At 44.0% G+C, this 16876-nt stretch overlaps 1 long non-coding RNA gene across 1 annotated transcript; it reads right to left on the reverse strand.

The window, feature by feature from the left end:
* Positions 1-13464: 13464 nt before the first annotated feature.
* LOC134294773 (uncharacterized) lies at positions 13465-16171 on the reverse strand. The gene is made up of 2 exons (XR_010001468.1): positions 15036-16171; positions 13465-14725 (listed from the first exon to the last, which is right to left on the reverse strand). It is a non-coding gene; the product is annotated as an uncharacterized LOC134294773 (long non-coding RNA).
* Positions 16172-16876: the final 705 nt, after the last annotated feature.

Here is a 16876-nt window from a genome sequence, read left to right on the forward strand (position 1 = left end):
TATTGAAGCTTTTTACCAAAATTCAGAAATCTTACCAAATATTGCAATGAAATGAAACTGAATGGGTTGAGTTTCTTAAAGAGGTGAAACATAAAGAGGTAAATACAAGCAATCCGCAAGTTACGGACAAGAGAGGTTTTGAAAGTTTGTTCTTAAGTTGTTTGTAAGTTGGAACAGGTACGTTTTAAAGTCTCTCTCTCTCTCTCTCTCTCTCTCTCTCTCTCTATATATATATATATATATATATAAAGCTCCCAGGTGGCATAGTGGGGTAAATCTTTGAGCTACTGAATTTGCTGTCTGAAAGGTCAGCAGTTTGAATCCAGGGAGTGGGGTGAGCTCCAGCTGTTAGTCCCTTCTTCTGCCAACCTAGCAGTTCGAAAACATGCAAATGTGAGTAGATCATTAGGTACCACTCCGGCAAGAAGGTAATAGCGTTCCATACTAGAGCCCCTGGTGGTTAAACCACTGAGCTGCTGAACTTGCTGACCAAAAAGTCAGTAGTTCAAATCCAGCGGGAAATAACGGTGCTCCATAATAATAATAATAATAATAATAATAATAATAATAATAATAATAATAATAAAACTTTATTTATATACCGCCCTATCTCCCAGATGGGACTCAGGGCGGTTTACAGTCATAAAAGCAACACAACATTACATAACGACATAACACACATTATTAAACAAGGCAAAATAGTACAATTATAACGATAAATCACACTTACATGACCAGATCAAGGGGACGGGAACCATAAACCCAATATATTAAAATGTATCATTTTGGATAGGGAAATCTTGTACAATTTATTCAGGCTCAGAAATCGGCGGTAGTCCAATATAATTACTCAAAAACCTGCCGACACCACCAGGTCTTCAGTTCCTTACGGAAATTGGATAATGTAGGGGTTTGCCTGATCTCTTTTGGCAGTGCATTCCAGAGCCGGGGGGCCACTGCCGAGAAGGCTCGTTCCCTCGTCCCCACCAGCCGCACTTGAGACGGTGGTGGGAGCGCGAGAAGAGCCTCCCCGGAAGATCTCAAGGTCCGCACTGGCTCATAGGAGGAGATGCGATCAAGGAGATAGGTAGGGCCCGAGCTGTGTAGGGCTTTATAGGTCAAGACCTGCACCTTGAATTGGGCCCGGCAGTTTATCGGCAGCCAGTGGAGCTGCTTTAATAGGGGCATTGTGTGCTCCCTATAGCCAGCTCCCATTAGAAATCTGGCTGCCGATCTTTGAACCAGTTGGAGTTTCCGGGCCGTCTTCAGGGGCAGCCCCACATAGAGAGCATTGCAGTAATCCAGTCTGGATGTAACTAAGGCATGGACCACCGTGGCCAAGTCAGACTTCTCGAGGTATGGTCGCAGCTGGCGCACAAGTTTTAAATGTGCAAAGGCTCTCCCGGCCACCGCCGACACCTGGGCATCAAGCGTCAGAGATGAATCCAGGAGGACCCCCAGACTGCGGACCTGCGCCTTCAGGGGGAGTGCAACCCCGTCGAGCACAGGTTGCCACCCAATACCCCGATTGATCCCACGACTGACCAGGAGGGCCTCTGTCTTGTCTGGATTAAGCTTCAACTTGTTAGCCCTCATCCAGTTCGACACAGCTGCCAGGCACCAGTTTAGGGTCTGAGCGGCTCCCTTGGAGTTTGGTGGAAAAGAGTAGTAGAGTTGGGTGTCATCTGCATAGAGATGGCACCGAACTCCAAAACCCCGGATAACCTCACCCAGCGGTTTCATGTAGATGTTGAAAAGCATGGGGGAAAGAATGGAACCTTGCGGGATCCCACAGGTCAAAGGCCAGGGGTCCGAGCAGGTGTCCCCCAGCTTCACCATCTGGGAACGATCCCCCAGGAAGGAGCGGAGCCACTGCAAAGCAATGCCCCCAAGACCCATTCCCGAGAGCCGTCCCAGAAGGATACCATGGTCGATGGTATCGAAAGCCGCTGAGATGTCCAGGAGAACCAGAAGGGATGCACTCCCCCTATCTAGTTCTCTGCGGAGGTCATCCACCAAGGTGACCAAAGCCGTTTCAGTCCCATGACCAGGCCTGAAGCCAGACTGTGGCGAATCCAGATAATCGGTCTCAACCAAGAATTCCTGGAGCTGAGAAGCAACCACTCTCTCCAGTACCTTGCCCAAAAATGGGAGGTTGGAGATTGGTCGGTAGTTGTTCAATAGTGATGAATCTAAAGTCGCCTTCTTTAAAATGGGTCTCACAATTGCCTTTTTAAGGCAAGATGGAACATGCCCTTGCTGCAAAGAGGCATTGATGATACCCGCAAACCAATCAGCCAGCCCCCCCACCGGCAAGTTTGATAAGCCAAGATGGGCAAGGATCTAGGCTGCAAGTGGTCGCCCTCACTGCTCCAAGAACCTTGTCAACGTCATCAGGCTGAACAAGTTGAAACGAATCCAATAAAATCTGACAGACAGGTGCCTCGGTTACATCCCCTGGTTCTGCACTAATGTCAGCATCCAAGTCGGAGCGAATTCGAGCGACTTTGTCTGCAAAATGATGTGCGAACTCGCCACATCGGGTTGTCAGGTGATCAGAAGGCCCCTCCCCCTCAGGGGGATGGAGGAGCTCCCTGACCACCTGAAACAACTCTCTTGGTCTATTAGTTGCAGCCGCAATGCGAGCAGTCGAGAAAGTCTTTCTGGCTGCGCGCATTGCCACGGATTATGCCCTAAGAGAGGCTTTAGCCCGTGTTCGGTCGGATACACTTCGAGTCCTCCGCCAACGGCTCTCTAGCCCCCGCCTCGTACGCTTCATCACTGCCAGCTCCCCAGTGAACCAAGGGGCTGGTTTGGACCGATGCGACAAGAGGGGATGCTCAGGGGCGATCGTGTCTATTGCCCTAGAGACCTCCGTGTTATAGAGATCTACCAGGACATCGACAGGATCGTCAGCCAGCATGGCAGGAAAATCCCCAAGAGACATCAGGAATCCATCCGGGTCCATAAGTCTCCTGGGGCGAACCAACTTAATGGGTCCACCACCCCTGCGGAGGTTAGAGGTTACAGTAAGTCTAAAGCTGATCAGGTGATGATCGGTCCATGACAATGGAAGAATTTTTTGCTCTTCCACACCGACATTTCCCCCGTCCGCAACAAAGACTAGGTCCAAAGTGTGGCCAGCTACATGGGTGGGCCCTGATATCACTTGGGACAATCCCATGGTCGTCATGGCGGCCATGAAGTCCAGAGGTGCGCCAGACAGGGCGGCCTCCGCGTGGACGTTGAAGTCTCCCAGCACAATAAGCTGCTGAGACTCCAACACCACGTCGGAGATCACCCTCGCAAGCTCTGGCAGGGAGACGACTGTGTCGCGGGGTGATCGGTACACAAGTAGAAGCCCCAGACTGTCCTAGTTACCCACTTTCAGATGGACACATTCGAATCCTGGAAATTGCGGAACAGGGCACCTGGTCAGGATGATGGAATCATGATAGACCACTGCAACCTCGCCTCCCCGCCCCCCAGGTCTGGCCTGCTGATGCACTCTGAAGCCTGGTGGACAGAGCTGGGTAAGGTTTACCCCCCCCCCCAGCTCATCCAACCAGGTCTCAGTAATGCATGCTAGGTCTGCTACTTCATCCAGGATTAGGTCCTGAATGGCAACTGTTTTATCATTCACCGACCTAGCATTTAACAGCAGGACCTTAAACCCAGGGGGGCTGTCATGCTGGCTCTCTAACCTATCTCGCTTCAGGGTCGCAAGAACTCTGTTGCGCTTCTCCCTGAGTTGGTGTGTTCAATCACATCTCCGCCTCCCCAGAACAGTCTCAATGGTGGATCCCCGGCTCTGGAAAACATTATGTCCCTGGATGGTCTCATCTAAACTTGGAGGAAAGGATAGTCAATGTATAGCTGGTGCTGGAGGAGGAGGGGAGAGTCCTCTTTGGGCGGAGCTTTGTGGGATAAATTCATCTCCAGAAGAGATGTAGGTTAAGAGAGGAGGGCAAACTGGAGTTGCCATGTGGGGCTCTTTCTGAATTTTTGGCAATGTGGGGAGTCTCCATTTACAAGTTAGCTCGCTTCCATGAGCCTGAGATACTGGGATTGAGGGCATCAATTGATTTTTTTGACAGCTATTTCTTTGGGCAGTTCCTCTCAGTCCAGGTAGTAGTGGGTGGATGACAATATCTTGAAAAACTCTTCTTACTGAAATACCCCATTTACATAACCTGGGCTTGAGTGCATATATGCTTTTAGATATAATAGCATCATCGAATGTAATCAGCAACCACCAAGCATTGTTGTTATTATTTTTAGATAGCCAGGTGATGGAATTGATTTTAATTTCAGAGGGATACAAGAAGAGAATCTGTGCAATGGACCGTTTGACCTGGTTAGGTGTTTTCCACCTATCTCTATTTAATTGTATGTCCAATACATCACAGGCTAATTTATTAGATTGGAAGACTCTGTAATGTGGCTTCCTTTCTTGGTGGTGCATCTGCCTTTGTTGGCTATTAAGATTCCGAATCTCCTCTTTGCAGGCCTTATCCTCGAAGTTCAGCCTGTTTAATGTATCCCTACAATCTTGGGCTATATTTCTACCATATGATTTCCCCTTTTCCCAGTCCCCAGTGTAGCTATCAGTTTCCACTCCTGCTCTCCTTCCAGGATCAATTAAAGTCCCATTTTCCCTCCCCCCATGCCAGGAGGGTATCTGGTCCAAAAATTCCTCAACCCTATCCTCCTGGTGGCAAAATTTATCAGATAAGGCAGTTGTGTTTCGGGCTATACCCTCAACTAAATAATCTAGTTTTTCATTCAACATTTTCAAATGATGGAAAAGAAGACTCATGGATTGACCTAATAGGTCACACATATTTGAGAGCATAGTGTTTGAATGAGGTGAATAGTAATCCATCAATCCAAGTATGAATCCACTCTGTAGGCCTCTTCGGTGGTGGAGTAGGCACAGAAAATCCCGCAATGGTCTAGATACGAGGGAAGGCCAGTGGAATATACACACGCAGCACTCTAACGTAAACAGAACCGTCACAGAGGGACTGTGCCAACCAAAAAACCAACCAAAGTAATATACTCGAAGCCTGGGTATTTAAATGACTATACTCTAATTCTCTGGGCCTGAACAGTCCCTAAGCTCTAACCACTAAATAAAATCCTATAACATCAGACCAAAATTAAAATAAGATATGAAAATAAATCTAAGAATTAATGATCCCCGAAGACAACTATAGCTCTTTTATCCCTGATCTTGGGCTAGGTCTATCCAAGGAGGCATAGCAACAGCAGATAGGAGAGCCTCCCAGGAACTAAAGCAGGAATAGTCACAACAGCAGTCTGGGCTCAACCGATGGAAATTTAGTTCCCTCCTTGTGTGGCAAGGAAGCAAAACCAGTACCCGAATGCTTCTCCCCGTTGCCTTTGAGACTAGCAAGATCTTCTCAGGTTCTCTGCTGTGCTAAACAAGATGGTGATGTCTGTCAAGGTGCCATCTTGCAAGAACTTTTGCCCACCCCTTCAGTGTGATGGTAAGAGCAGGCCTCCTGATCTGGCAAGACCTGTTGAAAGTTCTCCGACGCAGCAAGGGTAGCAGCGTGGGCCCTCCAACACGCACCCACGCCCGTGATGGCAACAAAAGAAATGTTCTTTTACACCGCTGTATGGCCTCAGGTGCAGTGTTGCCACTGCAAACGCGGTGTTGCCACTGCAGCAGTTGACACAGGCACCTTGTGGAATCTTAGTAGAAAAATCCAGTAGGTAGCCACGACTTCCTGAGACAAGCCAATCGCAGGGAGGACAGCAGCTCCAAGCCCCAAAGGTGCCAAGGTGCTAGGGCAAGCCAGCAGCTGGTAACAAAGCCCCCTAAGAACGGGGAGAAGAAGGGGCAGAGGTTCTAAGGCCCCACAACGCTGGGGCGAGCCAGTAGCCGGCAGTAAGGCTCTCCTAAAACGGTCAACAGCAGGAGCGATAACTCCAACCACACCAGGGTGAGCTGACAGACGGCAAGGCTTCTCAGAATAGCAGGCAACAAGGAGGAGCAGCAGCAGCTCCGAGCCCAGCAGTGTCAAGGCAAGCGGGCTGCTGGCGGTGAGGCTTCTGACCAAGCTCAGATAGAGGTCACGATTATAAGTCAATAAAACAGTAAGCCTAACCCCAGAGTGGTCTCCTAAGAGGTATGGTGGAATGGGGACAGGCTGTATAGTTTTTAGAGGCAGTCTGGAAGTCTGGCAATCAGATATAACAGCGGTTGTAAAACGCCAGTTTTTAATGGCAGATAATGACTTCTCTCCCATGCCAGGCTCCCGTTTGTTCCTGTTTGTATCTCACTCTTTGTTGTTCCTTTTCACTTTTACGACCCTCTATAGCTTTAGGACTCCCCTCTGGTGACCTCTGCCTCCCTGAGGTTTCAAGCCCAGTTTATAGTTCAGAGAGGGTAGCAAAAAAGCGGTGATTTAAGAGCTTTTTTAAAAACGAAGTCACAGAGCCCCGCGGAGACTCAACCTGCCTCGGCGCCATCTTCCTTCATATCACACCTTGGAGGCGTCTATGGACAATGCCGGCTCTTTGGCTTAGAAATGGAGATGAGCACCACACCCCAGAGTCGGACAAGACTGGACTTCATGTCAGGGGAAAACCTTTACATACACACACACGCATGAAAGCTCTCGATACCATAGGGAAATGTTAACTCCCCTGTAGTGTTTATTTTGTTGTCTGTGCCCTTGTTCAGAAGATCTCACCTCACTTTCTGTCCCCATGATAACTAGATTTTGAAAGAATTGGCTTTTTGTGGAAAACAAGGAGTGGGGATAAAGCTTTCCCCCATGATGACTCTTTCAGGAATGAATTTCCCTTCCTAGGGGTAGATTTCTTTCACTTCCTGATGGCTCACCCTTGTTTGTAACTATGAGTCATTTTAAGTCAGATGTTTGTAACTCAGTGACTGCATATTGCAACATATCATAGAATTTTAAAGTAAGAGCATGGGCACATGTAGCAAATTACATTTATTTTTTACCCCCTTCAAATATGGTTAATTTTGCTGTCATTAGGAGAAGTATAAACTAAAAAAAAAACTCATCAGTATGCAAGGTAAAGGTAATTTTTTTCCCCTGACATTAAGTCTATTTGTGTCTGACACTGGGGGTTGGTGCTCATCTCCATTTCTAAGCTGAAGAGCCGGCGTTGTCCGTAGACACCTCCAAGGACATGTGGCCGACATGACTGCATGGAGCACCGTTACTTTCCCGCCGGAGCGGTACCTGTTGATCTACTCACAGTAACATGTTTTTGAACTGCTAGGTTGGCAGAAGCTGAAGCTAACAGCAGAAGCTCACCTTACTTCCTGGATTTTAACCACTGACCTTTGTCAGCAAGTTCAGCAGCTCAGTGGTTTAACCACCAGGGGCTCTAGTATTCAAGTGCCCATGCAAATTTTACATAGAATAATCAAGCCTCATGGATCATTCAGTCCAACCTCCTGCTTGATGCATGAAATCCAGAGCTAGAACATCCCAAATATGGTTACCTACTCTTTGCATGAAGATCTCCACTGAGAGCGTTCTAGATAGTATCTTAATTTTTTGTACCCTTAAAATATTTTCTAATTTTAAATCAAAATATTCCTACTACTGCAGCTGGCAAAGCATTCCCCTCCACTCCATTAGGAAAAATTGGAAAGAAATACATGCTGTTGTTATATTGTTAATGTCTCATAAGGTTAATTTTCTATATCTTTGGCCATTTTTTGCTATTAGCAGTGCCCCAAAGTATGAGCAGTATTCTAGATACAGCTAGACTGGTACATAACAAAACTGAATTATTACTTAAGGTATTTTATAATTACATTAGCCTATTTTGCAGCTGCAAAACAGTGCTTAGTTATGTTCACTTCATTATTAACCACAGTTCTCAAACTTCTTTCATAAGTACTCTTATCATGCCGGTTAATTACTGTCCCATATTTCTGCATTTCATTTCTTTTCCAAATTATAGAATTTCCCATGTATCTCTGTTTATTAGTTTGAGTCTGTCTGTCAAGGCCAAAATTTTATTTCTGCCTCTTGATGTGTTACTTGATTGTGTCACCTGGAACACTGATAATGATGCTTCTTGTCTTTTTTCTATTTATATTATTGATTCACAGCTTTGAAAGTCTTAGGCCTGGGGAGAGCCTTTTGGCATCCCACTGAAACCATCTATACTCCAACCACATATGAGAATAGCCACATTTGTACCATTTACCTCTACCAGGTTCCATGTGCCTTTGCATTATCCTACTCTGGAATGTCAATCACTCACTACATGCAGTTTCCTTCTCATTGTAATTCCTACATCCTTCAAAAACAGTTGCTTCCTAGTGCAGCATCTCCATATGCTGTCTAAGAAATCCTTACTTTTTAAAAAAAGAAATGTCAAAACTTGTTCCTGCTATTCTTGGATAGCTCAATATTTTTCTGCTTGGGGCAAAGGACAAATGAGCAGGTCCCTGATGCCTTGTACAAAAAGTGAACAATCAGTGAGCTGAATCTTCTTTCACTGTTGGTGTCAAGATGGCATCTTCCCTTGTACTTGAGAGATGCCAAGTAGCTGGAGGAAGGGAGATAGAAGGCACAAGGAGGTCACATGCTAGTTGGATCTATTCCATGGCACTTAGCATCTGCTTCCCAAGACAGGGCAACCTATGTATAATATTCAAACCTCTACATCAGTGGTTCTCAACCTGTGGGTCCCCAAATGTTTTCGCCTTCAACTCCTAGAAATCCTAATAGCTGGTAAACTGGCTGGAATTTCTGGGAGTTGTAGACCAAAACAACTGGGGACCTACAGGTTGAAAACCACTGCTCTATGTTCATCAAAATAACTTACCTACAATTGGTGTTTTGAGGCACAACAAATATCAGGTTGACCCATCTAAACAATGGTCAGGGGAGGAGAGTGGGGGATGTGCAGAGGATGGGGGGAGTTCTGTCAGCCATGGAGCCACCATTGGAATAGTTATAGGAAAAGGGAGGTATGGGAAAAGGAGACCAAATGTATTAATTCGGCCTAGGAACAGGGCTTCTTGTGCTGGGAGACTTCAACATACATGCAGAGACCACCCTGTTGGGAGTGGCTCAAGTTTTCATGGATACCATGTCAACCATGGGACTGTCCCAAGTGATTTCTGGCCCTACCCACTGTGCTGGACATACATTGGACTTGGTGTTTTGCAAGGGACGGGAGAATGGTGGTGGTGTGGAAGAGCTCTCGTTAGTCCCACTGTCATGGACCGACCACCACTTGGTCAAGTTTAGAATTACTGCGACCCTTAACCTCCATGGAGGTGGTGGGCCCATTAAGATGGTCCATCCCAGGAGGCTTATGGATCCAAATAGATTCCTGATGGCTCTTGGGAATGTTCCTGCCTCGGCAGGTGATTCTGTTGAGGCTCTGGTCACTCTGTACAATGAGAAAATGGCCAGGGTAATAGACACTATCACTCTGGAACGGCCCCTCGCAATGTGCAGAGCTAAACTAGCACCCTGGTTCTCCAGGGATTTGGCAGTGATAAAGCATGAGATGAGGCACCTAGAGTGCATGTGGCGAAAGCAATTGAGCAAATCAAATTTAGAATGGATAAAAGCCCAAGGGAGAGCATACTGTATTTTATAATGTGTTTTATGAGTACTGATGTAAGTTAATAATAATTTTTAACTGATTTATATTGCACTGTATAATTTTTATATAAGTGTTTTTTGTAAGCCGCCCTGAGTCCCCTGTTGGGTGAGAAGGGCGGGATATAAATATTGTAATAAATAAATAAATAATACTGCAAAGCGATGGCTGCCGCAAAAAAAACCCTATTATAGCTCTAGAATTGAGGCAGCCAAAAACCACCCTGCCGAGCTTTTTAGAACAGTTAGAGGGCTGTTTAATAACACCTGCTCCCACAAACGATTTAGCAGAGAAATGTGAAGCCTTTTCCCAGTTCTTTTCAAATAAAACCACTTTGATTCCAGCTTGACATCGCAGTTGATGCAATCTCTGAAGATGTAACGAGAGCACCTGCTTGTCCAATTTTGATGGATTCATTTCAATTTGTGCAACCCGAGGATGTGGACAAGATCCCTGGAGAAGTGAGAATGACCACATGCATCCTAGACCCCTGCCCATACTCTCTGATTAAAGAAATCAGAGGGGGATTGGTTGAATGGGTAAGGGTATTGGTGAATGCCTCCCTCCGGGAAGGCAGACTTCCAGCCGACCTTAAACAAGCTGTAATAATAACGCTGTTGAAGAAGCCATCACTTGATTCCACTAAGTGGAATAACTTTTGGCCTGTTTCCAGTCTTCCCTGGAAAGACTGGAAATGTGTCATAGAACGTGTGGATGCCTCACAACTCCAGGGATTCTTGGAGGAAACTGATTATCTGGACCCGGCACAGTCTGGCTTCAGACCGTTGCATGGAACTGAGATGGCCTTGGTCTCCTTGGTGAATGATCTCCGCAGAAAGCTGGTCAGGAGGAGTGTGTACCTGCTGGTTCTCCTGGATTTCTTAGCAGCCTTCGATACCATAGACCATGGTATTCTTCTGGGTCGCCATGCTGGAATGGGCCTTGGGGGTACTGTTTTGCAGTGGTTCCAGTCCTTCCTTGAGGACCGTACCCAGAAGGTGTTGATAGGGGACAGCTGTTCGACCCCACAACCATTGTCTTGTGGAGTCCCACAGGGTTCAGTACTGTCCCCTCTGTTGTTTAACATCTACATGAAGCCTCTGGGTGAGATCATCCAGAGTTTTGGAGTTCGGTGTCATCTGTACGCGGATGATGTCCAACTCTATCACTCCTTTTTTCCAGTGTCCAAGGAGGCTGTCCAAATCCTGAACCGGTGTCTGACTGCTGTGTTGGACTGTATGAGGAAGAACAAATTGAAGTTGATCCAGACAAGACAGAGGTACTCCTGGTCAGTCGCAAGGCCAAACAGGGTATAGGGGTACAGCCTGTGCTGGATGGGGTCACACTCTCTCTAAAGGTGCAGGTTCCCAGTTTGGGAGTCCTCCTGGACTTATCGCTGAGTCTGGAACCCCAGGTTTCGGCGGTGGCAAGGGGGGCCTTTGCACAACTCAAACTTGTGCACCAACTGCACCCGTACCTTAGGAAGCCTGACTTTGCCACGGTGGCCCATGCTCTTCTTACATATAGTTTGGACAATTGCAACACACTCTACGTGGGGTTGCCTTTGAAGACTGTTTGGAAGCTGGAACTAGTCCAACGTTCTGCAGCCAGGTTACTAACTGGAGCGCCATTCAGGGAGCATACAACTCCTCTGTTGAAGCAGCTCCACTGGCTGCCTGTTAGCTTCCGGTCACAATTCAAAGTGTTGGCTTTGGCCTACAAAACCTTAAACGGCTCTGGTCCAACTTACCTCTCAGAACGTATCTTCCCCTATGGGCCTTCCCGCAGATTAAGATCTTTGAGTGCGACTCTGCTCTCGGTCCTGACGCCGTCACAGGTGCGGTTGGTGGGGACGAGAGACAGGGCTTTTTCCGTGGTGGCTCCGCAGCTGTGGAACTCCTTGCCAAGGGAGATTAAGGAAGGCCCCTCACTCATGTCTTTAAGGAAGCAGCTGAAGGACTGGCTGTGGGAACAATCTTTTGGTCCATCCTAAGATATGAGTTGATATGACCTGATGGATTCTGTGAATTAATATTAAGTCAAACACGGACTGGCTCTGACTTTGGCTTGAAACTGCCCCTGATGTAATGGTCACATGGTTTTTACTGTTTTAATTTGATTTGGATACCAGCTTTTAATTGTGTTTTATGTTTGGTTTTACTACATTTTGTATTATATGTGGTATTTAATTCTTCCATTGTGTAAAATCGCTCTGGGTCCCCCTGGGGGAGAAGAGTGGTGTATTAATTAATTAATTAAATAGCAATAAACACATCACACACAGCATAGGTCACTACGACAAGCTGTCCACCATTGTCTTAACATTTGTTGATGTATTGAGCTTTGCCTTTACTATGGAGGTTTTTGTCACTTGAATATTGCCTGAATTTGTGTGATGTACTTCTTAGAAGATTATTTGTGGTGTTTTATGCAAACCTGAAAGCACACACTGACATCTTATAGGTAATTTTCTCCCTTGCCAGATTTCTGCCTACTGGTCAAGAAGTTGCAGGGTTGCAAGCAAGCTGTGCCCCAGTAAGCTCATGGTGATTCGAGGAATCTTCAGGGATCTTGGACTACTGTGTCATCAGATCTCATTGATAAATTGTGGAAGCATGTTATTTGCATTTCTTGAGCACAATGCTTTTACGGAATGGAACGATTTCCATTATAGACAAGCTCATGATAGTGGCCTCCATGTCATGGTTACAGTGAATCAAGCTTAGAAGGAGCTATCCAGGGTGCTGATGCCCCCCTTTTAGGATAACTCCTTTAACTAATGAAAGAATAGTAAGAGTGGATTCATGTCACAGAAAACCCTAGATGTCATGTATAGATTTCCATGGCCATGTTTCATCTTCCTATCCTTATTCACTGCCTGTATAAATTGTTCCCCTAATATTGTCCTCAAGCATTCCTAGTATCTTGTTGTCTGGAACTACAGAACTACAGTTCTTAGAGAAAAAAAAATCATAATTTCACATTTGAGCTGACAAAGGATTTGGAGGAAAAGATGAAGTTGCCCCCAATTATATACTAATTTATAATTTGTCTGTATTCTCTTACATTTCAAATTTGACACATCTTTTTTGTATACCGTCTCAGATGCTCTCACTGAAAAATAAAGCAAATATGGATGTCTCCACAACACTTCTCAAATCATTGTGCAACACGAAGTCTTAATTTAGTGTATTCCTGTTACCTCTTTGTCTGATATCCCTACTACTTCAAGGTTGATTTCTACTTCCCTGAATATTACAAGACTTCCCCCACAGCATCTTAGAACTTGACCCTTCAAATTCCATCTTGCCCTATTGTCACATTACATTTGTTTGCCATAGATAATCCTCTTTTATGTGTTATTCATTTTTTAAAAGCTGGCTTTCGTTTTTTAAAAAGCATCTTTTAAAATATTGTCTTGATACTGCAATTTAACCATGTTGGATATTGTTTTGAACTTGTTCATATTCTTCACTTGGCAGTTGATCAGTGAAAGTGAATTGGCTTACACCAGCTGCTCTGGTCTGATTGTTTATCACGTTAATTAGCAGATGAAGTACAAACATTATGTTCAAATTCAATGCAACCATTAGAAAAATCATGACAATCTAAAATATACCTGTAATGATGTGGAATAGGTGAAAATGAGCACCCAGAATCTATAATTATAAGACAACCTGTCTAAATCTTAAGTGATGTGTATCATGTGAGCAGTAGAGTTTAAGTTTTCTGCCTTAATACATACTTTATGATTGCTTACTTTTATGGTTTTATCCAGATGAAAGATAAATCTCTACAACAAGAAAAAAAATAAGGATAATGTGAATTATGATTCATTTATTGCTGTTGCTTTTGTTGTATGCAGTCAAATTGACTTTGACTCAGGGAGTAAAGGCATCAGATTCTGTCTGATCTTGGAAGCTAAGCAGCTTAGTACTTGAATGAGAGCCTGAGATTTTGGGAGGCTTTTTAATAAGAAAGAACAGAGCTGCTATGTAACATCACCACCACCACCATCATTACCACCATTACCATCATCAAAAGAAGAAGGAGGATAGGTTTTCTAATAATTAGGAATGGATTAAGATCAAGAAATACTAGTTGTGATAACATGTATTTCTGAGGATGTTAGTGACAGAATCACATCTGAATCAATTCAAAGGTACACACATGAATGAGGGTTGCCCAATACAAATTAAGAAAGTTCCAATGCACCCCAATACTCCTGGAAGGACAACCCCCATGCCAACCAATAGGTAGCAGAAGCGACAGCCATTGAAGCCTAAAAACCCTATCTTTCCCAAAGGACATTATTTATTTGTGTCATTTCTATCCTGCCTTTCTCGCCCAAGGTGATTCAAGGCGGCTTACAGGTCTGGCAAAAATTCAATGCCAATAAAAACAACAATAATACAATACAGTAAAACATAAAGTAGTTAAAAAACAAATTACATCAGGCATTAAAACACATGAGACAATATACAGAACTTAAAACATATAGAGTGCATAAATCCATTCATCCAAATAATCCTTGGTCCAGACAGTGTCAAAACCGTAAAAGTCTATTTGTTAATGCTTGTGTGCATAACCAGGTTTTTAGCTTCTTTCTAAAGCCCAGAAGTGATGGAGCCTGCCAGATGTCTCTGAGGAGGGAGTTCCACAGCCGAGGAGCCACCACTGAGAAGGCCCTGTGTCTCGTCCCCACCATTCGCGCTTGTGAGGCAAGTGGGACCGAGAGCAGGGCCTCCCCAGACGATCTTAAAGTTCTAGTAGACTCAGAGAAGGATATACGTTCAGACAGTAATGGCCAAATAAGAAAAATTGCCCCATTCTTAATTTCCTTCTCTTCCCTCTTAGGTAAACAAACAAACACAACTTCCCCCTCTTTCTGTCCATTCTGTTACTTCTTTAATTGCTTCCAAGGGATTTTTCTTCTCCCAGGTGCTAGAAGTTTCTTTTTCTCTCTCCAGCCTTTCAGAGAAAACTATGATAGGATGAGTAGCTTTGTTCACTGAGCAATAGAGCCATGGATGCATTTTCTCAAATCCTAGTCTTACTCTGAAGCTTTCCTGCTCAACTGAATCTAGTAGAGAGAGAGAGAGAAAACAACCCATCTGAATACATTCTAATGGATCAAAATTAATTAGCCTGTTAAAGCATAGGATTACCTTCAGCATCCATCAGAAATCTAGTGAGCCAAACCATGTCATAGAGAAAAACTAATTCATTAATAATTTAATTAGTAGCTTTATCTGTTATTTCCATGCTTGAATTAATGCCCCTTTCCAGTTTTTATCCCTCTCACAAGCAGGAGAAGAAGACATTCAGACCCCACCCCTCCCGGAAATAAATTATGCTCACAACTACAGCACATGTACAAGCTCTAAGGTTACCTTTGGAAAAGTATCACTCATTTTTAACATGAGCTGAAACTTGGCTTTCTATTCTGTTGGTGTTACTTCTTAGCTTGATGTAGAATTCCTTGGGGATTTTCTTTCAAATACTGTTGAAGAGATGGAGACGGATCACCTGTCAAACGTATGGATTGGCACAGTGACAGTATACAATATATTGTTCCCAAAGGAATAATTTTGCTTTAGTGAAATTGGAGCCTGAGATTTTTTATAGGAAAGAACAGAACTGCTATGTGACATCATAATCATCACCACCATCACCACCACCATTACCACCACCAACATTATCATCATCAAAAGAAGAAGAAGAAGGATAGGTTTTCTAATTGGTTGAAATGGATTTAGGTCATAATGTGCCATTTCTTGTGCATTTCTCATACTGACATTTTCTTCCATTATTTGGTGTTATATGTCCTCCCATTTTTTTTAGGTTTAGTGGAGACCAAATGGATTATCATCAAATGTTATCAGTCCCGATGGAAATTGACTGATGCATTATTGAAAGCTATTTTTAAAAAAAAGAAAAAAAAGACCTCTCGAGGCCTTCCATTAGCATTTCATTTTGAAAAGGCAAACAAAACAACATACACCCCCTACCCCTTGTGGGTTTTCTATTGCTTGTTTTGGCTAACTGAAGCATTTACTCAGCACTGGGATGCTGGTGTCTCTCAAAGAGCCAAGTCTACTACAGCACTGACCTTATCAGTAGAACAATTCCATTATTATTTTCAGCGCCTTTTCCACATGTTAAGTGAAACATTTTAAAAACCCACTCTGAAGATTTTTTTTAAAAACCCGATAACAAGCATTTTATTCTGACAGCCTAAATGGTAAACAGTAAGATAAATGGCATAGTGCTGGCTGGCCTTGTGTAATGTATGCAGATTCATTGGAACTGTTGGCGGAGCTGCCAATCACAATGCATCCTGTTTACAATTTCTGCAACAAGTGTGAATTGTCTTTCTTTTGATACTGGAAACAACATTTGTGTCTACTGGTTCTCGAAGCTATCGCTGATCAATCTAGTGATGACCTACATGTTGTGATCATGTTACCCTGGTCTGTAGTAAAGTATTATCATTGCTGGGGTAAGTTAAGATGTAGGTAGGATATGCGATTTGGAATCAGTGGAATTGAATTATGTATTGATTTAATTCACACTGATTTCAATGGGTTTACCCTAAGGATAAACCAAACTTGGAAAAGCTATTTTGACTAGCACTGTGCAAATGATTTGGCTATATCTTGGATAATTGAGCAAATCAGCTAATTTGGACTGGTGATTTGCATGGGTTCTGGATCAGAACAAATTGGACCAATTGAATTACAATGCTATGGTGCTTTGCAAAATGGGCATGAAAAATAAGCTGGAAAAATATAGGCAACCCATCTCCACCATGAGTATACAAGAAAAATGTCAAGGTCATAGGATATCGATGAGGAGAAGAGGAGTTGGGTTGGGTGAAGAGCCTCACTAGCTCTTTCTAAGACCAATGGATATGCAGAGTGAAGATGTGAAGCCATAGAAGTGATATAAATGATTTCTTCTCATATCTTTTCATTGTGTGTTAGGGCTTTGATGATTGTGGGAACAGTTGGTGGTTGACGTCTGAGTTGGTCTCACTGAGTCTTTTTTTAATGTATTTTTGCTTAGTTGAATCACCTATGATAATTTTCTATGTGCCTGTTTTATTAATTTGTTAATTTTTATGCTTAATGAGTCTCTGAGTGTTTTAAGCAGAAAGCACTGTTCTCCTTCTTCACTTACCTCTTAGCTGTTTTTGTTAGGTGTTTGATGGAAAGCAGGTAGTTTGATTCAT

The sequence above is a fragment of the Anolis carolinensis genome, chromosome 1 (assembly GCF_035594765.1).
Source record: "Anolis carolinensis isolate JA03-04 chromosome 1, rAnoCar3.1.pri, whole genome shotgun sequence".
NCBI classification, from domain to species: domain Eukaryota; kingdom Metazoa; phylum Chordata; class Lepidosauria; order Squamata; family Dactyloidae; genus Anolis; species Anolis carolinensis.